The following is a 23960-nucleotide window of genomic DNA, read 5'->3' as shown; positions in this document are numbered from 1 at the left end:
GGAAAGTGGAAAGTACAAGGATGATATTTAGGATTTTAACCTGATGACATTATTGACTAAAATGGGGAAGGCTCGAGGAAAATAGGGGAAATCGAGAGTTACGTTTTTGAACTTGCTAAGTTTGAAAAGCCTATCAGGTATCCAGGTGGAAGTGTCAAAGCTTCGGAAAATGCTTTGAAACTGGGGTAAGTCTTGGAGCCGTCAGCATCAATATGACATTTTAGCCCTATTCATGGATAGGTTTGTCTTGTAAGGGAGTCTAACATGGGAGAGAAATCCCAAGATCGAGCCTCAATGTACAGTCTTCCAAAGCTCAGTCATAAAATGCTTTAGCCTGGGTCTGTCTCAGCCTCTCTCTTTCTCGATGCTTGCCCTTGGAAGCCATCATGTTTTGAGAAAGCCCCATCTTCCCAGCACCTACCACCAGATCTGTGAACGAGTGAGTCTTCAGATGATTCTAGTTCGCAGCTTCAAGCCGCCCAGCTGACATAAAGGGGAGCAGAGACGACTATCCCTAATGAGTCCACCCAAAGACCTGATTAGATTAGTGAGCTGTTATTGTTTTCAGCTGCTGAGCAGGGTGCTTGGTCATGCAATCTTGGATACCGGCAACAAAGAAGTTAGCAGGAAATGTGTTTGGTAAGAGTGAAGTGGTTGGGGAGTGAACAGGAGATGAGAAGACAGAAACGATGTGCAGACAACTATTTCAAGAGGCTGAGCTGGAAAAGCACAGAGGGAGAGAGGGTGATAGCATGAGGAAGATGTGGACATAAGCTTCTTTTTCTTCCAAGATGGAAGATGTTCACAGGATGTTAAGAATAATTCTGCAGAGAGATAAATACTGATTTAGAAGACCAAAGAGAGATAGACCAAAAGGCTGGAGTCCTTGGGACATTGTAAGAAGCAGTTGTTGTGAGAGTGATCTACCTCGATGCTAAGAGAGAAGGAATGAAAGATGAGTGTGTGGAGGTAGGTTTGCAGATGTGTTGGTGGGAAGATGAGGGTTTCCATCCAGAGGTTTCTATTGTCTTAATGAGGAAAGAGGCAAAGCCATCACTGGAATTGAAGGGGGCAGAGAGATGGTTTGGGGAGAAATGGGAGGAGTTGGAATTATCTTAAAAGGCAGAAATGTGGTAGAAATGATGGGCACTGTTGAATGCACAGTGGAGATGACCTACTTAGCCACTCAGTCGGCATTGGAGAGAAAGCTAATAACTAGGTAAAACCCGGGTGTTCAGAGTTTCCTTCAGAAGATACATCAGAGAGAAGGGCGTGGAATGTAAGAGTATTTGGAAGGTAGAATTATAATAATGGACCAGGACACAGACATAAGAAGAGAAGATAAAACAATGAGAAAGTGCTGGGGTCCCTGGGTTGGTGGTCTCTATGTTGCAGTAGAAGTTTTAGAAAATCTAGAAAAATCTGACCCTCATAAGACTGAGGTACAATAGCTTAGAAGAGTGGAAAGTGTTGGGTGAAGAGTTGTGGATATTGTATAGGGCAGCTATTGGGGATGACAGAGTCCAGGGACTTTCACTAATGAAGGAAGCCTGAGTACGAACAAGTCAATGCATTGGCCTCGATGACCAGACACGGAGACTTTTCACTCTATTTTGAGAACAGATTGTATTACTTCAAATGTAAAACTGATCTGAAAAATCCTTTGAAAAGTTCCTCTTGAGAATTTTCTTTTCCAAGTACTGAAAAAAAAAAAAATGACTGCAGTGTTTCTTATATTAAGGTTGCCAGTGCCGCTCAATGTAGAAATAAATGAAAACCTGTTGGGAGTCTATGGAATGGAACTAACACACCTGTGGCTGGCTTACATAATGAATCTTGCTTTGTTTCTTGGTATCCGGCCTCAGATAAATTGTTGATTTAGCCCATGCTCTGTTGCCTTCCCTTTGCTGAGTGTTGGCCGGTACAGAGTCATGAAACTTGTGGAGACCAATACGAAGCCCGCCATTACTGCAACTGAACTGAGGCCTGGAGTGCCAGCTTAGCACTGAACACACTCTCCTGGTGGGTTTTTCTGTCATTCTTTTGGTTTCCTGTTTTGGAGGGGTTGTAGGTCACGAGTTTACAAGTGTCCGGATTGATACATTCCATGTGTTTGGGAGATGAACTGAAATATTGTTCATTGAGACACACTCTGGAAAAGCCACATGCTCATATCCATGTATTGGTGAATGGGCTTGCTAAACTGGGGGATTTCTAGAAGACTCAGCAAAATGAAAAAAAACTAACATATCAGGAGATAGTTGCTAAATATTATTTATGTCTAAACCAGAGGTGAAAGAGGATTATAGAGCTCATCCTTCCTTCTGCTTCCTCTCTTCCTCTCTTATCATCTTATCATCCCAACACAGAGGCACTGTACAGTCACATGGCCAAGACTATGTGTATGTAATTTGTTACTGGGAGGGAGTGAAGAGTTTGGAGCGATGATCACATCTATCATATCTATACTTAGAACTCCATGGATTTGATCAGGGTAATATTTTTGTGGGGAGTGAGTTTATCCTTTTCTTCAGTTGGTAGATTCTCCTTCCTCTTCCCACCTAGCCTAACTTCCTCAGGTGGAATCAACTCTCCTTGGTAACAGCAAGGAGCGGATGGAGCACCTGTGGGATCAAGTTGCTTCAGTGTCTAGTAATCCACACCAAATCACAAAGGCGCTATGCCAGGAGAACAAGCTTGGAGAAACCCAGGGTCTGGTTCCATGCAGCAATGGCCACCACAGAGAGCAGGGGAGTCACTGTGGGTTTGCCATACTCCCAGTTTAGTGACACTACCTAGGACTCTAGAGGGAGAGGAGACACGGGCTCATAGTATCCTGGATGTCGGGAGGCTTGCAGGCTCAAAACAATCTTGACAACTCCAAAGTCAACTTCAGCCCCTTGTCATCTCATTCTTTGTCAACTGCCCAACCCCATCTCAGACCTTCTCTCGAGGCAGAACTAGTAGGCCATGCATTGCCCCTCTTCTAATTACTGCTTTCTTGGTTTGCAGAGGGTTTTTATTTTATTTTTTAAAAGATTGTGCTTATTTATTTAAAAGAGAAAGACAGCAGGAGCAGAGGGAGAGGGAGAAGCAGACTCCCCGCTGAGCAGGGAGCCCGATGCAGGACTCAATCCCAGGACCCTGAGATCATGACCTGAGCCAAAGGCAGATGCTTCACTGCCTGAGCCACCCAGGCATCCCTTAAGAGGGTTTTTAAATCATTCACTCATCCATTCACTTATTCGTTGGACTAATATGGAGTGAGCATTGACTCTGCCAGGCAGTACTTAAAGATCCACAGATAGGGCAGTGAACAGAGCAGAAAAATGTGTCTGCTGCTCATGGCATTTACATTCCGGTGGAGGGGGAAAAAAACCCCATAGGCAATTGGACAAACAAATCGAAAATGCAGAAATGACGGGGGAGAAATAACAACCGACACCGCAGAGACACAAAGAATGATGCAGGCGATGGTTTAAAAAGATAAAGCAAGGGACGCCTGGTGGCTCAGTCGTTAAGCGTCTGCCTTCAGCTCAGGTCATGATCCCAGAGTGCTGGGATCAAGTCCCACATCGGGCTCTTTGCTCAGTGGGGAGCCTGCTTCTCCCTCTGCCCCTCCCCACTCATTCTCTCTCTCTCTGTCTCTGACAAATAAATAAGCAAAATCTTTCAAAAAAAAAAAAAAAAAGAAAAGATAAAGGAAGACAAAGGCCTTGAGAATTACCGGAATGCTATCCATCTCAGCTATGGTGGTTGGGCTATTGGGTGAGTTAGCTCTGAGCTTACTACCTTTGAGAAAAGACCTGAATAAAGTGAGGAACGAAGAAAATGGTAGAAAAGCGTTCCAGTGAAAGGGAACATCAACTAGGCAGGGATGTGCGCGAGGTCTGGCCCAGGAGCAGCTTGAAACCCAATGTGAATGGAACAGAGCAAGGTGGGGAAAGTAGGAAGGAAAGGGGCTGGAGGCAGATTGGGAACCAGATTAGGTAGGACTTTGTAGGCTGGGAAGCCACTGGAACATTCTGAGCAGGGGAATGACACGAATACAACTGTAGAGTGAGGTGTGCTGTTCTAGAACACCGGGTGTGGTGTCTGCCTGCGACCGTGTCAGACCGACCTCCCTTCTGCGAGCCGGGCCCCAGCTGTGCCTTTGTGCCGCCTCGACTCATCGTTTCTTCTGTTGCCAAGAATGGAAACATTCTGTGGTCTCCCTTCTTAATCTCTCACATTTCCCAATATCGCCTCTGAATTCACTGTCCCTTTTCACTTCTGGTAACAGAAGGCATTTCCCACCTTCAGTACCTTAAGACAGAGGTGCGATCAAACCAGAAAACACGTAGCGTTCACAGGACGCATGGGCGCTGTGCGATGGCGGTGTGCGCGGTTCTGAACGAGGACCCCAAAGGCTCACATGGGAATCGAAATGCACCTGGCAGTTCAGGAACTGACAGCCTAATACAGAGTTTCCCGATTGTTTCAAGTAGGCAGGCCTCTATGACCATAAAAAAAAATCTCCATTTCCTGCCTAATAATACTTTAGTATATTTAATAGTCATTCATTGAGGAACTATGTAATGGCAAGAAGCTATTATACATTCAGTAATACTTTGATGCATTTTTAAAATTAATGTAATGACTTCTATGTAATCGTACGACATAATAGTAAATGTGGGTCTGAAACACTTAACCTCTTTAGTACAGCGTGAGAAATAAGTGTAGATTTGCCGTAACCTTGTGATAATGCCATCTCCCTGCTATGCCTATGGGGCGGAGGAGAAGCATGGGACCGGAACAGAACCCAGCCGAACCCCTGCTCCCTTACTCTGACCACAGGAACAGACCTCAATATATAGAAATATGTTTATAACTTCTATAACAGAAGCTCAGACATTAAGCATGTCCCAAAGTCAATGCAAGCTACCTATGTGAGTTGGCATGATAGTGGCCTCTGGGTGGCTGGGCTCTCGAATTAATTCCAAAATGTGGGGGAGGACCAGCTGCATAATTTGCAAGACTCAGTACAAAGTGAAAACGCAGAGCTCCTTGTGTGAAAATTTATTAAGAATTTCGAGATGGTGACAGGAGAGAATTAAACCAAGTGTGGGGAGCTTCTGGGCATGGGGCCCTATTCGATCTGTGAAATCAGCCCTGAAGGGGGGCCTGGTATACATCACCGTGTATGCTGCAGACAGCGGACTTTGATGCTGGCCCGACACAATCTATCGCCCCTTGGCAACGGCAAATATAACAGGGGTTCCTGCTACGTGCCAGGCATTCCCCGAAGTCTCTTGGGTGTAGTGTCGAATGTAACTGATAAAATAGGCATTGCCACTATCCTCATTTTGTAGATAAGGAAACCGAGGCCCAGATGGCTTTAGTAACTTGCTAAGATTGTGCACCAGAGGGACGCCTGGGTGGCTCAATCGGTTGATGTCTGCCTTCGGCTCAGGTCATGATCCCCGGGTCCTGGGATTGATTGCCGCACTGGGCTCCCTGCTCAGCGGGGAGTCTGCTTCTCCCTCTCCCTCTCCCTCTCCCTCTGTGTGTGCTCTCTCTCTCTCAAATAAATAAAATCTTAAAAAAAAAAATTGTGCTGCTAGTAAGAGGAAGGTCCTCCCTAGTCTGCCTTCAGAATGTTGGCCTTTAAATCTTAATGTTTCCCTAATGCTGTTTAGCTTGTTTTGAGGATTCAAAGAGAAAATGTGGGCAAAATGCTTCTTAACTTCAGAGTATACGTACTGAGCACCTGCTATGTGTCAGGCATTGTTCTAAGCATTTGTTAGCTCATTTAATCTTCAAGGCTGCTATACGGTTTTGTTTTATTATTAACTGCATTTTAACACTGAGAAAATTAAAGAACAGAGACATTAGGTAACATGCCTAAGGATACATAGGAAGTGAGAGATTGAGCCAGGATTTCAATCGAGGAAGTAAAAAGTGAAAAAAAAAAAAACCAGGAGCATTGGTTATTTTATATATATATACATATATATGTATATATATGTGTATATATATATAATATAGTTATTATATAGTCATAAGAATATTTTGTGGCTTTTTGTAGAAGGATTCTGACGCCATCATCTTTAATATACTTCTCTTATAATGGAAAAAAAATGAAAAATTCTAGTTAGAATCGGAAGACATAATAAGTAGGCTCTTGCTTAAGGTGTATCCACATTTTATGGAAAAACAAGCAGCCCTTATCTTTTCTGGGTCTGCAATTCACATCTTACTTATGATCTTGAAATTGATTCCCCAGTAGGACGTAAATAAGGAAACCTCTGGTTTTTCCCCCGTGTTCGTCCATTTTCACAGTAATTACACTCCTCATCAGGGGGGTCATTAATCTTCCTCGGCCACCAGCCACCCTCCCCCCTACACTGCACCAGCGCAATCTTGGAAAGCCACACCTGGAGCCGGGAGTGGTTCACGTGCAGAAAAGAGATCAAGGTTTATTCCTTGTGAAAAAGAACAGCACAAACCCTTCCTGTCAAGTGTGAGTTACTTAATTTGCTAAGACACGGGCCAGAAACCAAACCCCCAATGGATGCTTTCACTTTTATTGCCCATTAGAAAGCATCGATGAGTTGCTGAACATTAGCTCTTAGAGATAACGGAATTACCTCCTTCTAATACCAGGAGTTGATACCACCGTACTCTTTGTGCGGCTTCCAGCATTCCCAAAAACCCCACCAGAGTGTGTTCATTTAGCAAACAGTGATTGAAAACCTCTTAATGCTTCATGGGAGAAACAGAAGAATCAAACCAGCAGGTTCTTTGGAGTCTAGTGTTGGGCACAAGACACATAGCCTGAGACACCAGATCAACACGCCAGAGGCACAAAGACAGTGTTGTGGGCATCTAGACAGGAGTTCAATCCCTTTTATCAGAAGTTTCAAACCAGAAGGAATCCATGAGCCGATGTACTCAGCAGTTAGGAAACTTCATGCCTTATGTGTCTTCTGCACTTCTCTTAATTTTCCTAGATCTTTATTAGTCAATTGAAGCTTATCTAAGTATTTTTAAATCAGATTTAAAAATCACTCATAATATTAAGACATCTTATATAACTTCTTCAGGAACCAGTTTATAGGAAGAAAGGAAAAATCAAAGATCATAAGGAATTTAGCCTTATTTATTGCCTGGTCTGAAGCCCGCTAACGTTTACATTCTCAGGGGGACTACAATAGCTGGCCTCCAAGATGGCTGCCATCAAGGACTTTCATTCATGCAACTCATGCAATTTGTCCATTGAGAGGTTGAGTCTATTTCTTCCCTCCCCTCGAATCTGGGCTGGCTCTAGTATATTGTTTGAACAATAAAATATGACAGAGGTGGTGTTCTGGGATTTCAAGGCTAACTCAAAAGAAGCTTTGCATCAGGAGATCTGCCTTCAGTGTCTTGTAACACTCTGGGAGTGCTGAGCTACCATGGAAGAGGTCCAATTACTTGTGACCGCCATGCTGGAAGTTTAGGTCCTCCGATGACTGTTTCAGCTAAGTGCAGACCCTCTGGGCATCCTAACCAAGGCACCAGACATGGGATTTCTATCTTGGTGCTTCTAGACCAGCATGACTGCCAGTTGAATACAACTGAGTGGATTTTGTCAACACAACATGGAGAGGAGATGTGCCCCAGTAAGCCTCATGTGAGTTCCTGCTTGATAAAATTGTGAGATATCATAAAGTGCTCATTGTTTTAAGTCATTAAGCTTTGGGGTAAATGATTACAAAACAATAAAAGCTGGAACAGTGATCAATGAGATCTTTTAAAATATTTTGGTTTCACTTCATGTATATGAATGAAAACAGAATAGACTTGACATAAGTGTAATTGATCTCCATATTTTACAGATGAGGAAACTGAAGTCTGAAGATTCAAATAACCGTCCAAGGTTTCTTTCACACTTTCTCCTTCCATTAATCTTGGTTATTCTCAGAATAAATTAGGAAAGTTATTCATTTTAGTCTTGAACCCATCAATGATGTGAACAAATCTGAAATGACTGGGAAAAGCAAGTGTGGAGGAGTGGAAAAGCTCTGCCTAACATATCTTGGGATAGTGCTCCATGGAATTTCAGTCATTCAGTGAATTATTGTTGAATAAGGGAATGAATGAATGAGTGAGTGAGTGAATGAATGAATGAATAAAATGAATTGTCCTCTCTGTGTAAATGGAGAGCTCTGCAACAAGGTGGCTCAGTGTGTGTGTGTGTGTGTCTCATTTCATCTACTTTGTTTTTTAGAAAGAATTCATCTGACCCACCGCCTTTTGATAGATGACCCCCAGACAGCCAACTAGAAAGCTGGTATTTGTGTCAGAATCTATGGCTTTCTGCCATGGTTTTCTGGAGGCCAGAGAGGGCCAGTTGCCAGCTCCTACAGAGAAAATGGCATTTCTTGGAGGCTACACCTGTCCGTATCATGTGCCACATTTGCTTTCAATGTTGCCTCCTGTTTGGAGGTCCCGCTGGCTAAGGGATAATTCAGATAGCAATGACTCATTTTTTCTTGGTTCTTCATGATCATTGTGTACCACCTTGGAACCAGTTGTTTCGATCAAAAAGCTTACAGGGACCTGATGGAGAATGGGGTCCCGCCCAGCAACTCTGTAAGCACCTGGTATGCTTGGTGTCCTATTTGTGTGGTGACTAGAAAGGACAAGGGTCTTGTTTGTAGGGAACTCAGGTTCCTGGTAGAAGAACAGACTGTTTCTCCAAGACAATTGGCCCTTTGGTTGCTGAGCAGCACATATTGAAAGAAGCCCAGAGTTCACTGGTCACTGAGTGAGGACAGCCCCTCACCCAAGTCACCCTGAGAGACGAGAGAGCTCCAAGCTCACATGCGTTTATGCCATAAATGGTTCCACGTGCAAACTCGGAAACAAGGAGCACCCACAGCCTGGACAGGAAGTTGGGGTTAGGAGTTGGGAAGGGGACAATTATTTGGCTAGACTCCTTCAACAAAAAGTGACCCTTGACCTTTTGACCTTTGGCACCTTGGGAACACTGAGTCTGCAGCTGTGGCATCTCCTGGACTCTCCCCCAAGAACTGGAGCTCTGAAGGCCCCTTGTGAAGAGACAATGTGCTCTTATCCAAGAGGGATGGGTTTGCCTCTTCACGGGGAAATGGCCCAGAGCCCTTGTCTTTATGGAAAATTTTTGAACCACAGCCAAATCATGATAATCAGCTGCTAAAATCACCTCAGAAAGTTTTTTTTAAGGAATAAGTAAATCACTTAAAGGGACATTGGAATTTTGGGGGCCTGGCTCCCATCTCTACTAGCACCCCCACTGCCAGCAGGAGGCCAAGAGAAATGCCAGTCTTGTGACTCTGATATGATGGCACTCACTATGGGGCCCAAGACCTTGGCCAGCTGCACACACACACACACACACACCATGTCACAACACTGGCCAGTGAAGACCACTCTTCTCATCCATGAGGTAAGTACTTACTGAAATCAGAACTAAATGCCAGACACCACACTCTGCTGTGGAAGATACAGTTTGCATAAAGAACAAATGTGGTTCTTGCCCTCAGAGAACTTAGAGTCTTATGGAAGAAAGGGACAGTGACCAAACAATCCCATGAACACTACAAAATGATAACGGTGATGAACGACCATAGAAGGGGATGTTCAGCCATAGAAGAGGATTGACCAGTTAGGGAGGTCACATGAGTCTGCTTGGAGCAAGAAATTTGAGCTGAGCTTTTAGAAAGTCTGAATAGGAGTTAACTAGAATTTGGAGGGAGTAGTATTCCAGCCAGAGTAAACAGTTGATGCAAAGGCCCTGTGACTAATAGAACATGCTGGGTTTAAGGGATGGAAGGTAGGCAAGAGGGTGGGATGGGGAGCAGAAGAACGACCATGCAGAGCCCTACAGAGCACATCCCCATTTGGGACATTATGGGGGGAAACATATGGTTATTCCAGCCAAGTACCATCTACAGATGGACCCTCTGCCCCTGATATAGCTCATGACAAAAGTGTCTCTTGTACTTGCCAGTGATGATTCTCTCCTCTATTCTGGATGTCCCCTTCACCTCTGTTCTAGAAGCAAGAACCTAGAAAGGCCAAAGCCATTCATCACACAAGGGCTTCGGTAATAAATCCAAATATAGTTAACACTGGGGAAAGACGTAATACTGAGAACTCTGACTTACTTTTCTACTCCAGGCCCCTCGCTCCCACTGTCCAATCAAAAAACAAGGTCCCACCCTGCCCAGACCTTCAGGGTATGGCCCCCATACAAGCTCTAACACTGTTCTTGTTCTTTCTTCTGCTTCTCTGCTTTGACCCTTCTCTCTTCCTGAGATCTCTGCCTCTTCATTTTCTTGGGAATGCCGTCGTTCCTCAGGAGTCAGCAGGTCCCTTGTCCTTGGGTCTATTTTTGAAAACTTCCAGGGTCTGTGGTGAGAGAACACCATGGGCTTCTCTGCTCCTGGCTAGAGAGAAAGATCAGCTTCAGATCCTCAAAGCGGAAGGAACACCTGGATTGTATTTTGTAGTTTTCTCCGTGAATCTACAAAGCAGACACACCAAAAACAAGCAAAAACAAAAACAGAAAAACAAAAAAAACCTCAGAAAAACATTTCTCACGGTGAAGATGAATGTCCTCCCAAAGATCTTACTGACTCCTGTTTCCATTTGTCTTCTGCGTTCAAGTTTCAGCTTATTTTGCTATAGGAGTTTGTCCCCGAACTGATCCTGGGCTACAAGATGAAGCTTCTTTGAAATGGACAGGGCTTATCCCCAAGACTCATCCTACAAGGAGAGGGTGGTCCTTCCACATGACCATGCCTCTCTCCTCCTCTCATGCCATTACTGCTTTCTTTGTGTACCCAAACTCTTCCCCATAGGGATATCTTCTTTCTTTTCCCTATGCCTCAGTCTAAAATGACCTCACTGGGGACATCTCTCTTGTCTCCCCATGGTCCCTTCATTGCCCACGTTCACACACTCCGTAAGACATTCTTCTTTCACAGCACGAATGAAAATTCTAGAAATAATTTTTATGTGACTAGTTAAGAATGTCTCTTCTATTTGATTGTAAATCCCAAGAGGGCAGAGCTTCTGTCTTCCTCTGTACCTGATTCCCACACCACCAACACAAAATAATCTTGGTTAACTATTGGATAGTTATTAAGTACCAGGCATTTTATGTAAATTAGCTCATTTATTCCTCACATTTCTGTAAAGTAGGTACCTTGTAGAGGAAAGAAAGGGAGGCACAGAGAGTACTTATCTAAGATTGCACAGCCTTTAGTGTGCAGCCAGGATTGGAACTCAGGAAGATTGGCCCCAAAGACATAGATCACATATATGGTGAAATGCACACACACTTCACTTATAAAACTTCAGTTTCTTAATATCAAAATAAGATTGATATTCGGGAGAGCTGAGAGTTAAGTATTATAGACTTTCTAAGTGGGTTGCTGAACTTGGATACTTTCTCATTTTTGTCTGGTTTCTACATAAATTGCAGTATTCTGAAACTACTCTTAAAATATGGCTTTTGCTTTCTCGTTCTCATCATTGGTTTTTATTTGCTGATATGTCCCATTACTATAGAATCAAGTTAACTTAAATAATTTGCTGATGTAAAAACTTATCTCCAAATGGGACAAAGATGGGATTTTCTCAGTGGTAAGATGGGCAAGATCTTAAACACTTAATGGAAATCACCTTCTTAGAGTTCAGAGATGCTCTAAAAAACCACATCTCCCTGTGTGTGCATGTGTGTGTGACTTTCCAAGACGAGAAGGTGTTATGAATCAGTGTATGAGCTACCAGGAACTCTGGGATTTCGGAGCTGGCTGGATCACTGGCCTTGAGGACACCCTTGGTCAGCCTACTTAGCTCCAAAGTGATTGATGGGAACTCAGTGGCCTCAGCCAGTTGTTTTCACAATAAAGCAAAGATTCTTGAACAGAAATAGATGATTAGAACATGTTCTTGGCCAGATTGCCCAAGGGGATTCAATGCCTGTCATTTTATAAGGGGCTCCAGGTTCTTTTGCCCTTTAGACTAAGAAATGAGTTTAAGTCATGAATATGTAATTGATCAGAGAGGCTCCGTGCCACTTTACGACTGTCTTTGTTTCCTTCATTCAGTGCAATAAGCCAAAAATGAGTATTAAATTTATCCTCAGTGGATTTAAAACTCACAGGGAAAGTCGGAACATCTTTTGATGTCAATAGAACATTGTTCCAGGGTGCCTGGGTGGCTCAGTCGTTAAGCGTCTGCCTTCGGCCCAGGGCCTGATCCCAGGGTCCTGGGATCGAGCCCCGCATCGGGCTCCCTGCTCTGCTGGGAGCCTGCTTCTTCCTCTCACTCCCCCTGCTTGTGTTCCCTCTCTCGCTGGCTGTCTCTCTCTCTCTGTCAAATAAATAAAATCTTAAAAAAAAATAGAACATTGTTCTGAATAATTTTGTAAGAAGGCAGTGCTGATGTGTTTTGTGAAAAGGACAACTCAGAGGGGGAGGTTAGGGAGGTGTGGAAGCCAGACCTTACTTGAAGGGAAATGACACATATTAGAGATGAGACAGGAATGTTGGTGCTTGGAAGCAAGGACGCACCACATTCTCAGTGCAGAACAGGGAAAAGAATGAGGCAGATCACAGGGGCAGGGTATGGAGGAGAGATTTTTTTTTAGAGGCAAGACTTGTGAAGAGACGGATCCCATGGACCTCTTTGGGCACTAGAAAGAGAAGTAGAAAAAAAAAAATCCACTTGGGAAAGCAAAAGGTTAACTGCCCTCCAGAGCCTCTAACGAGATTTTAGGGTCATTAACACAGTGTTTTGAAGGCCCATGTCAGAGCAAATCTCCTTCTAACCACCCTTTCTTTCCATTCTGTCACCCACTGATCAAGTGTGGAAGAGCTAAATCATTAGAAGGGCCAATGGGCGTCATCATAAAATAATCCATTTTTATATGACTAATCCAGACGTCAGTCCCATTGTGTGGCCTTTATGAAAGAATTCAGTGTCTCCTGAAGTGTAGCCTCAGAGCCCCTGCCTCACCCCGCTCAAGTGGGTGGGGGATGGGAATGCTTGTTTTGAATACAGATTATTTGAAGCCATCTAAAACTGACTGGATTGGAAAAGGGAGGAGGGGTGCCACCTGGGAATCTGCATTTTAACCATTTATTTCTCAGGCAATGCTTACGCACATCTTCTTTTAAGCTCAGAAAGTGAGGCCAGATACTCTCCTTTGTCGACAACATTAGCAATTTATCTCCGCATCCTCAAACCATACCCCGTGATAAACGTCCTCCAATCAGGTTTACCTTGTCTCCAGGGGTTTCCACTTGCTGGGCATGGAATACACACCCAAGCTCTCCTCTGCCTACTTTACCCTTCTCCCGAACAGCCAAGCTTCTCTGTCCTAGGCAAAGTTGTTCTCATGCCCAATGGGCCGAAAGGCAGTTTACACAGTGTATTTCACATTATTGATGTCTGAATCCCACAACTGCAAATATGAAAGCATTAAAATTGCCCATATTTTAAATCTCATTATAATTCTTTAGTAGTTTCAATAAAATAATATAATTCTATCAGCTTTAAAAGTCATAACATTTAACAATTCTCCTCTGGTCTTTCTTTGGTATGTGTGATATGCTTGGGGATTAAAATATATGAACTGGATAAAAGACGAAGTCAAAATAAATACGAAAGCCCGGCATACATGGTCATGAGCTTTAAGGAAATGAATTTAGATGAAAAGCAGCAGCCAGGGCATTTATACCAGTTATTGTGGGTATGGATTTGGTCTTTTCATTTCTAGCTCTCTCTGGCCTTCTTCCTTTGCAGAGCAAATTTATTTTATCACACTTTGGTATAAGGTGTATCAAGTTTCCTGTTTTTGAACAATCAAAGCAGTCTCTTGTCATTTTAAAGCAAGCTCTCAGCTGGCAATTTGGCTTTGGTTTCCAGGAAGACATTGTTAATTAGCTTCTGAAGATTATTTAGAGTAAAACCAGGCGTGTTTGAGTCTGTATCTGGTTTCCTTGAACAGGGCAGGCAATATTTGAAATGCGGTTGTCCGGGAGCCTGAGTGGCTCAGTCGGTGAAGCGTCTGCCTTTGGCTCAGTTCACGATCCCAGGGGTCCTGGAATGGAGCCCTGCTTCGGGTTCCCTGCCCCACAGTGAGCCTGCTTCTCTCTCTCCCTCCGCGCCCCCCCATCTCCCCCTGCTTGTGCTCTCTTTCTCTGTGTCAAAAAATAAATAAGTAAAATCTTCAAAAAGAAAAAACGAAGAAAAGAAATGAGGTTGTCATATGTTTTAAAATTTTTCTGAGACGCTGTCCCCTACAACCTCACTCAGATGTACTCTGGGAAATGACTAACAATGATGACAGTTGACTAAGAGGGAATTCAAATATCCTGTGTAATCGATCAAGATCTAGGAAGTTCCAGTGTCATTGGACAGAACCAGGCCCCCCAGGGCCCATCGTGGCACCCAACAGAGCACTGATAGGCAGATAACATGATAATGTCTTCAGAGAAGTCTCCAAGAAAGGCGAAGGAAATCCCACCCAGTACATACTGCAAAACTCAACATCAGCTCTCTCTCACCGTAACAGAGTGGCTGCCCCTGATCTCTTCCCACTCTCATATGCTTCTCATACACTTTATCCAAATCCAAGCCACGCTGTCCTTTGCCTCCTGCTCCTTCCTCTCACCACCCCGGCGTATCTGCCTGCGACAGGGGCCCAGCCAGCAGGGACTCTCGCCCTCCTCCCAGACAGGGTCTAAGGCAGCAGAGGGAGGAACAAAGCTTCCTTTGCTTTACTCAAACCTTTATTTTCAACAACTTAGCCTTATTTTCACCTTTAAGACTAAAAATTTTGTCATTAATAAGTTTAAAACCTCCATCACTACATAGTTACTTCCCTGCATGGATGAAACTCGTATTTTTAGTCCTGAAGTAACTAATTTTAGTCCTGAAGTAATTTAACTGTCCCCATCCTTATGAGAGGATGCCAACCTAACAGAAGTGGATTTTTCTTTTTTCTTTTTCTTTTCTTTCTTTCTTTCTTTCTTTCTTTCTTTCTTTCTTTCTTTCTTTCTTTTTGTAATTCTAATGACATGAGAATGGTACCTGTTTTTAACGTTAAAACGTACAGTGCAGAGGGGCGACTGGGTGGCGCAGTCCTTAAGCGTCTGCCTTTGGCTCAGGGCCTGATCCCGGTGTTATGGGATCGAGCCCCACATCAGGCTCCTCCACTAGGAGCCTGCTTCTTCCTCTCCCACTCCCCCTGATTGTGCTAGCTCTCTTGCTGGCTGTCTCTCTCTGTCAAATAAATAAATAAAATCTTAAAAAAAAAAACTTACAGTGCAGAGAAAACATGCCATCCCCTTTCAAAATTCAACCTGATAATATTTATAGGTGGCCAGACAATACCTATTTCCCTTGGCCTGACTGCGGGGGGCAGATGGGCTTAATGGCCTTGTTCAGTTTCTACACACTCCATACCCCCTCCCCAGCACCCACTGCTGGGCACTGTGATACCTGTCTCTCTCCCAAGCCCTGAGACAGGGCTTTGGGGGGGTGGGGTCCCTCATTTGTAAGCTGGTGTGGTTGATTAGGCCTCTTGTGGCCTGAGATCATTTGTCGTTTTGGTGGCCAGAAGTTTCCTGACTTAAGGAAGATGGAGCCAAAAGAACCTGAAATCCTATAATAGCCAATCTTCTTGCTACTGCAAATGCCTATCTTGGCTTCAGAAAACAAGGCCTATGAGACTAAGTCAGCAAAGGGCATTAACTGAAACTACATCTTTACTAGTTTTCATTGAAGAAAGTGTAATGGATAACATTAGGTTTCTCAAGAATTATTCTAATATTCACTCCGCGTTTGCATAATGCATTTGATACACACAGCATGAACTAAATGAATCAAGATTTAACTGCAACCAAAATATAAGGGTCATGAGATCATTGTTCTATCTTTGATTCATTAGAAAAACTACACCATGACCACAACCAACTTTAGTCCTCAGAACAAGTAGTCCAAGGACCTCTTAGCAACAGAGAAAGACTTCCTGGGATAAAAATTTCGAGTACAGGATTAAAAATAGGCTCTGTCCCTCCAAAAAACTTAAAGTAGAACAGCCTTATGAGCCCTTTATGAAAAGCTAGCCAGCAACCCTAACCTCTGGGTCTCATTGGTAATCAGCACGGGACGTTTGGGAATGTTGCTTCGCTCCCTGTTTCGGGGGCTTCACTTTCTGGGTCCTCTTCTAAGCGAAGTCAAGCTAGTTGGGGGCCTCTCCTGTCTCTCTTGGTTCCTTCCTTTGCCCCTGTGCACCAGCTAAGACACTTCGGGTCTGACTTCCTCCAAGTTCACACTGGCTGTAGCAATAAGGGAGTTGATTGTAAGAATGATGGGGATAGAACTCCAAATACAAAGAAATGCTGAGAACCTACAGAATCCCGAGGCCCCTCAGGATCCGGATCCAGCCTACGCTACTTTATTCGCTTGTTCTACGGGCTTCATCCTCTGCAATCCCAGACAGGCCTTCTCCATCTCCATTGCGAGGGACACGGCAGTTGTCCAGCCCAGGAGTACGTTGGTCTGAGGTATAAGAGGAGAGTTCAGTACAGTAGGAAGACCTCGCTAAGGAGACTGGGCCATTTGTGTTAGAACTCCATCCCCCAGCCAGTTACAGAGGCCAGTGGGATGATCCCATAAATAATCCTCTGGTCCTGCCCAAGCTCCTCCAGCCAGAAAGGGGGTGGGGAGGGTGCATAGTGGCCAATGGTTACGGCTACTATGTACTCTGTCCGCTGTGGGTTCTAGATCCTGTTATCGTTTTTCGGGTATATGATTTGTTTAATCTTGCCTCAAGGCTCAGTTGTAGGTTCAATTATTGTCACCATGATGGAGAAGAGGAGGGAGTTAGAACAGTTAGGAGGCAGTCCACCGAAGGTCCATAATTGGTAAAGAACAGAGGCAGTATTTGAGCCCAGACTGGCTGACCCCATATCTAGCCACTCAACTGCCACCCACCATACCTGCCTAATTCTCCCCTTTTCCCCCTTTGCGCTTCCTCCCCCTACTGTAGGATGATTGACAGGTCAAAGGGTTTGGTAAGCGTCAGGCGCTGAGGTGAAACCCTTTTTGCCCTGACTACAAGCCCAAAGCACTTCCTCTGATCTTTCTCCACCTCTTCTAGCAGCTTCTACTGCTATTTCTATTCTGTTCAACTACCAACTCCCAATTGGAACCCAGAGCTAGATTCCGATTTCCTAATTTGGACAGAAGGCAGCATGTAGTATTCTTCACTGAGGCAGAGAACAAATGCCCACTGAACACCAGAAAACAATTTTCCACAAAAAACATGTGGGGGGAAAACAAAGAAGAAAAAAAAGCCATAATATACAGGAATTTATTCCAAATGATGAATCACTCATGTTTTATCAGATTACTGTCATACCTTAGGGCCCCTAAAATATAATTTAATGCTTGATTGTAAACGGTCTTCTCTGCTTCTCTCTTTATTTCACATCTGTGAAAGAGTCCTCAAGACCCAATCCAAATGCCAGCTCCTTGGCATGGCTTCCTGTCACTGCTTCCCCTAAGGCAGACAAGCGGAATGTTCCCATCTTAGTGTTCTCAAAGTCTTTGGTACACATGCAGCCCGTTGCACCATCGCTGCTTGTTTCCATAGACTTTTCTCCCTTGTATGATTGTGATTTTACTTAAGAATTGTAACTGGCTTGTGGGTCTATATTTCTCAATCCTCCCTCATAATGCCTGGTACAAAGTAATTCAATAAATATTAATTCACCAATCTCACTGGGCTGCCTTCAGCTTGTCTAGTACATTCTGCATTTTCCTGCCTTAAGGCTTATGGGCCTGTTCTAACTGGTTGAATGAGCATGTCGGACTCAGTGGGGCGCTTTCTACTGAGAGCAACTCACCCCCCCCCCGTTGCCTCTTCAAACCCGCTGCTCAGACCCACTCTGAACAACACCAGGATGAAATCTCAGGCAAGCCTTGCAGTTTTTCTGTTCAGTCTCAGGTGATAGATGAACGATCTCCTTCAGAGGCAGGAGGAAGTTCAATCACTTGGTCAAAAGCACAGAGCTGGTAAGCGGCGGAGCCAGAGCCCGTGTCCATTTGTCCAGGTTCCAGGCTATTTGTCCTTCCTTCTTCCAAAGTCATTTGTGGAGAATATCCCGTGTTTTAGGAGGAAACCGCCTAGAAAGTCAGTGCCTTTAGAGAAGGCTTTAAATTTCAGCGGAGCAGGAACCCGCTCTGAGGAGCCCTGGGCCATCGGTGCTCTTTGCTGCGCCCGCTTCACACCTGCAGCAAGGAACGTGTCAGCTGCCTCAAATGTACCACGCGGCCCCTGCCTTTGCATTTACTCTTTCTGCTGGGGATGCCCTGTGTAAGTTAGGGGTAACACCCCCCCTCCGTGAAGCTTTGTAGTCAGGTCTGGCGGCTCTTTCCTCTGGGTTTCATTGAACCTCTGTTGGACCTGTGTCATAGTGTGTGTGTGTGTGGGTTCCTAGAGAACAAGGACCATGCCTTCTTATCTACACAGCCCTAGCATCTAATTCGGTACTTGCCATTCAAGTATAAATTTTATCAAGCTCCTAATAATGCTCCAGGCCCTTGCTGCACACTATGGATAGACAGTAATAGTCTCTGCCCTCAAACATTTTCAATAATGATAATAATTGTTGCAAGTTCCCCAACTCATTTCCCTCCTTCTCCCACCATGACCACATCTGGGCTCTTGGGGTCCTATTTTATGCTGAGGTATTGGGTTGCTGGGTGGGGAAGGGGGTATCTCATCTTCCATTACTGTCTACGAAGGACCCTAGCACATGGCTCCCAAGAGTCTTGTCTGGAAGGCTCCTTGAAGTCAGACTGTCTGTCTTTAAAGCTAGTGCTTCACACAAACAATCATTCTTCACTCGCTCCCCCCCCACCCCCGCTCTGCCACAGGAAGATTTGAGAGGCTGACCAAGACCTTGTCTACTTCTGGCCTCTGTAGGGCACACGGTAGCTGCTTTTAAGCCCCCCTAAATCTATCGTGCGCTCCTGTTATGCATCATACCCTTTGGATTGTCCCCACCCTCCACCCCAAGGCACAAGCGTCCCTCTTTCTCAGGCTCTGAGAACGCTTGGCCACCCTCCCCCGCACTGAAAGAAGAGTTTCCTTTCACAAGGTGGAAGGCTGTTCAACTCACCGTAAGTTTTCCTGCCTCAAAGCCTTTTCACTTCCTTCCGCTGCTGCAACTTCTCCCCGAGGCCGTGGTGTGTAATGGTAATGGCCCAAAGAGGAAAAGAGGGAGAGACAATTTTGAATAAATAAATTTCGAAAGTATTATGATGGACAGCTGCTATAGCAATAGCAGGTAACTAGTTCTTAGTTCTTATAATGTGCCAGGAACTACAAAGAGTAATTCATATGCCTTACATAAATTTATTGTCACAACAACCCACATAGTAAGTCAAATTGTTATCTCTGTGTTACAAAGGAGGTGCGGGCAAGATGGAGCCAAGGAGCCCACAGGTGTTGGGGCCTGATGGGAGCCCAGGCCGTCCGGCCCCAGAAGCCACTTCCAACCCCCACTCCTTTAGCCTCCCTGCATCTTGTGGCTCACCCTCGACCCGAAGTACCTGACAACAGCGCCGTGCGGCGAGTCCTATCGCAAACCAGCACAGAGTGGGCGCCCAATAAATACTTGCTGAAAGAAGGCAAATGAACAAATGCAAAAATATGGTTAAAAAAACCACACGCGGGGGCAAGTCATCGGGGAAATGGCCTGGGGGCTATTCATCATATTCTCCAGTCCAAGAAAAATGTGATAAGTTGGACACTTTTGCATGTTCCAGAAGAAAAAATGACTGTTCTGAGCACAGAGCCCTAAATCCTTCTGTGTCCAGACATGTGATGGACCAGAGCCAAAAGCCAATGTACATCTGAAAAGAACTCCCTCGAATGAATATATTTACATTTATTCCATAAACCTGCGCTTCCTTTCCAAGCAATGACATCCATCAGCCACTCTTCAAAGTCACTCTCGCTGAGGTAAGAGAGTGGTCATGCTGGAGCTCTATTTTTAGCTAGCCTGTGGGTTGGGGCTTGCAGATATATTTACATATTTACATATTCTGCTTGGGTCTTGATATTTTTCTTTTCCTTCACTCAGTCTTGGAGCCCGTGTTTACTTCATCAGCTGCTCGAAGTGAAAATCTCGAGGGCCTCCAGCAGGGAAAATCAGTTTCAAGTGTTTTTAAAGCTCAGTTCTTGATAGCATTGGAGCTGGCTCATCATGAAGAAAATTAAGGTAATAATAAAGATTTTCAAGAGACCTCAAAGTGTGTTTTAACTGCATAAAAATTGGTTTTAAAGAGCAGTGAGCCGCAGGATCTTTGAGCTGGAAGAAATTTTTGGATTTTTTACCATCAGTGTTCCTGCTTTAATACAGCGTGAATATTCAAACTATGACGACTTTGTATAATGTCTCATTGATGCGTGCCCGGCACTGTAATGGGTTTGGGGAAAGAAGTGCTTTTATTTATTTATTATTATTTTTTTAAAGATTTTATTTATTTATTCAACAGAGATAGAGACAGCCAGTGAGAGAGGGAACATAAGCAGGGGGAGTAGGAGAGGAAGACGCAGGCTCATAGCGGAGGAGCCTGATGTATGGCTCAATCCCATAACACCAGGATCATGCCCTGAGCCGAAGGCAGATGCTTAAACCGCTGTGCCACCCAGGCNAGTAGGAGAGGAAGACGCAGGCTCATAGCGGAGGAGCCTGATGTAGGGCTCGATCCCATAACACCAGGATCATGCCCTGAGCCGAAGGCAGATGCTTAACCGCTGTGCCACCCAGGCGCCCCAAGAAGTGCTTTTAATAAGCATATGGACTTCTTGAAGGGGCCAGCCATGCACACTTTTGTGAAGCAGAATATAAGGCACATAAGATAGAAACGATTGAGGGACAAGTGAATCTCTCAGACGGTGAGTGGGAGGTGGTTCCACAAGGAGAGATCTTCTGTTTATGGGCTGAGTTGTGTCCCACCCCAAGTTCATTTGCTGAAGCCTTTGCATCCCTGTAACCTCAGAATGTGACCCTGTTCAGAGATAGGGCCTTTAAAGAAGTGATTAAGGCAAAATGAGGTCATACAGGTGGGGTGTAATTCAATAGGAAGAAGAAATTAGGGCATAGACGCCCAGGCACAGGGAAAAGGCCATGTGAAGACACGGGCGGGAGGTGGGGGGGAGACAGCCACCTGCAAGCCAAGGAGACGGAGAAGCCTCAGAAGAACCCACCCTGCTGACTTCTTGTTCTCAGACCTCCAGCCTCTAGAACTGTGAGAACATCAGCTTCTATTGTTTAAGCCGCCCAGCCAGTGGTCCATTTTCAAGGCAGCCCTAAAAACTAGAACATTTCCCTCGCGGGAGCACAGCAGGAAAATCTGCAGAGGATGGAGGAAAGGAAATCAGCCTGAACGACAGGTCTGTAGACGGGAACGGGAATTCCTGGTACGGGGTAGGAGATACTCATTTGAACCAGATGAAATTGCTGATACTTGACTTCTTCTGGACCATACAAGCGGCAATTTCACATGGTTCAGCCCCATATTAGCAAGGGGCCTGGAGCAAGAGTGTGGCTCCCTATCACAATGGTGAATGATGACAGACCGTGATAGACCCTCATGGTCACAAAGTATCCACCCTATTCCGTGACTGGGGGCAAGTTTCCTCTCAGACCCTCAGTTTCTTCTTCTATGAAATGAGGACAAAAACTTGTACTTACCTCACATGATTGTTGGGAGCTTAAAAGTAGATGATGCCCATAAGTGCTTAGCACAGGGCCTGGGACATAGTCAGAGAGCTCAATACATGTTAGGATAGCTTTAAGGACTCGCCATGATGCAGGCAATAAGAGCTAAATCAAAATAGCTTCAGAGGAAAAGGAGGATGGTTGGAAGGACAAGGTGCCTCACAGAACACAAAGAAAGAGCTTAGTTCGGTGGTTCTCAAATGGGGATGATTTTGCCCTCCGGGGGATATTTGGCAACGTCTAGAAATATTGTTGGTTGCCACAACCACGGAGGTGCTACTGGCATCTAGTGGGTAGAAGCCAGAGACGCCACTCAACATCCTACAAAGCCCAGAACAGCCCCACGACAAAGAGTTTTCTGGTCTCAAATGTCAACGGTGTTGTTATTGAGAAACCTCTGACCAACAGCTGGGGAGTGACCAGGAGGTGACTCAAGATCGATGTGTCCTGGCCTTTAAGTTTTTGTCTCCTGGCCCCAAGCTCTCCTCTCCCCTCTTCTCTGTGATGCTGGGGTTGAGTCTCTACAAGTCACATTTCTGCTTTGCTGACTGGTTCCATGTCAGGCTCTGTCAAAGGCAAGGGATGCTAGAGTCTGGGAGATTGGAGGAGGTGAAGGGCTCAGCCCTGCCAGTTGGCTTGCTGCTCCGGACTGTCTCTACCCCAGCACCCAGCTGGTTCCAGTAGTGATTGATTCCAGTTTCTAGCTTTGTTTTGTACACCTGTAACCTTCCTCATGGTGACCCCTCAGAGATATCGGTGCCAGCCAGCCAGCACCCTCTCCCTGAGGTCAGCCCATGGAGACTTCTAGTGAGTTCTAGAGGCACCAGCACTAACAGGACAGTCCCCTTTAGAGGTTTGAGTCACAGATGTGCACACCGCTCTTCCAAACCTATAGGTTCTGGTAATTCCAACTTCTTCCATTTGTTCCCTTAGCCTTATGGATATCAGTTACCTCCTGACATTATTCTCTTTGTTTGATTTCAGTGTTCCCTTTTTGCCTCTAGAACTTCACGATACCTTTTAGCCAATGCTCATTACGGGCATACCTAGGAGATCTTGCTGGTTCAGTTCCAGCCTACCACAATAAAGCAAATATCGTGATAAAGTAAGTCGAATGAATTTTTTGGCTTCCCAGTGCACATAAAAGTTGTATTTGTACTATGCTCTAGTTTATGAAGTGTCCAATAGCATTATGCTAAAAAATAATGTACCTACCTTAATTAAAAAATACTTTATTGCTAAAAATGCTATCATCTGCTTTCAGTGAGTTGTAATTATTGATCACAGATCACCACAGCAAATAGAATAAAGAGAATTTTGAAATATTGTGAGAATTATCCAAATGTGACAAGAGACAAAGTGAGAAAATGCTGTCGGAAAAATGGTGCTGATACAAATTATGGAAGCAGCCCAAGTGTCCATCGATAGATGAATGGATAAAGATGTGGTGTACATATACAATGGAATATTATTCAGCCATAAAAAGAATGAAATCTTGCCATTTGCAGTGACATGGTTGGAACTAAAGAGTATAATGCAAGCAAAGTAAGTCAGTCAGAGAAAGCAAAATACCATATGATTTCACTCATAGGTGGAATTTAAGAAACAAAACAGGCAAGCAAAGGAGAAAGAGAGAAGACAAATCAAGAAACGGACTCTTAACTATAGAGAACAAACTGTTGGTTACCAGAGGGGAGGTGGGTGGAGGGATGGGTGAAATAGGTGATGGGGATAAAGGAGGGCACTTGTGATGAGAATTGGGTGACGTATGGAAGTGTTGAATGACTATGTTGTACACCGGAAACTACTAAAACACTGTATGATAACTACACTGGAACTAAAATAAAAAACTTGACTAAAAAGATAAATAAAATCAAATTAAAAAAAGAAAAAAGAAGAGAAATGGCACTAAGAGACTTGCTCGATGCAGGGTTGCTACAAATCTTCAGTTTGTAAAAAGAAAGAAAAAGGCAATATTTGCGAAATGCAATAAAACAAGGTATGCCTATGTTAACCTTTTGTTAAATATCTGGTGTGGTTTCTGTTTTCTTGACTGAACTTGGCTGACTGATGGACACACACATTTACTTCATCCTTCTTTCTCTACAGGAAAGAAGGGGCCCTACCCCACAACTCGAC

At 44.5% G+C, this 23960-nt stretch overlaps 1 long non-coding RNA gene across 1 annotated transcript; it reads left to right on the top strand.

Moving 5' to 3' along the window:
• Positions 1–734: 734 nt before the first annotated feature.
• LOC117801142 lies at positions 735–23318 on the top strand. The gene is made up of 4 exons (XR_004623645.1): positions 735–969; positions 19503–20056; positions 20178–20315; positions 21330–23318. It is a non-coding gene; the product is annotated as an uncharacterized LOC117801142 (long non-coding RNA).
• The last annotated feature ends 642 nt before the right edge of the window (positions 23319–23960 follow it).

This window comes from Ailuropoda melanoleuca, chromosome 2, assembly GCF_002007445.2.
Source record: "Ailuropoda melanoleuca isolate Jingjing chromosome 2, ASM200744v2, whole genome shotgun sequence".
Lineage (NCBI taxonomy): Eukaryota > Metazoa > Chordata > Mammalia > Carnivora > Ursidae > Ailuropoda > Ailuropoda melanoleuca.
This window is presented reverse-complemented; position numbering and strand designations above follow the sequence as displayed.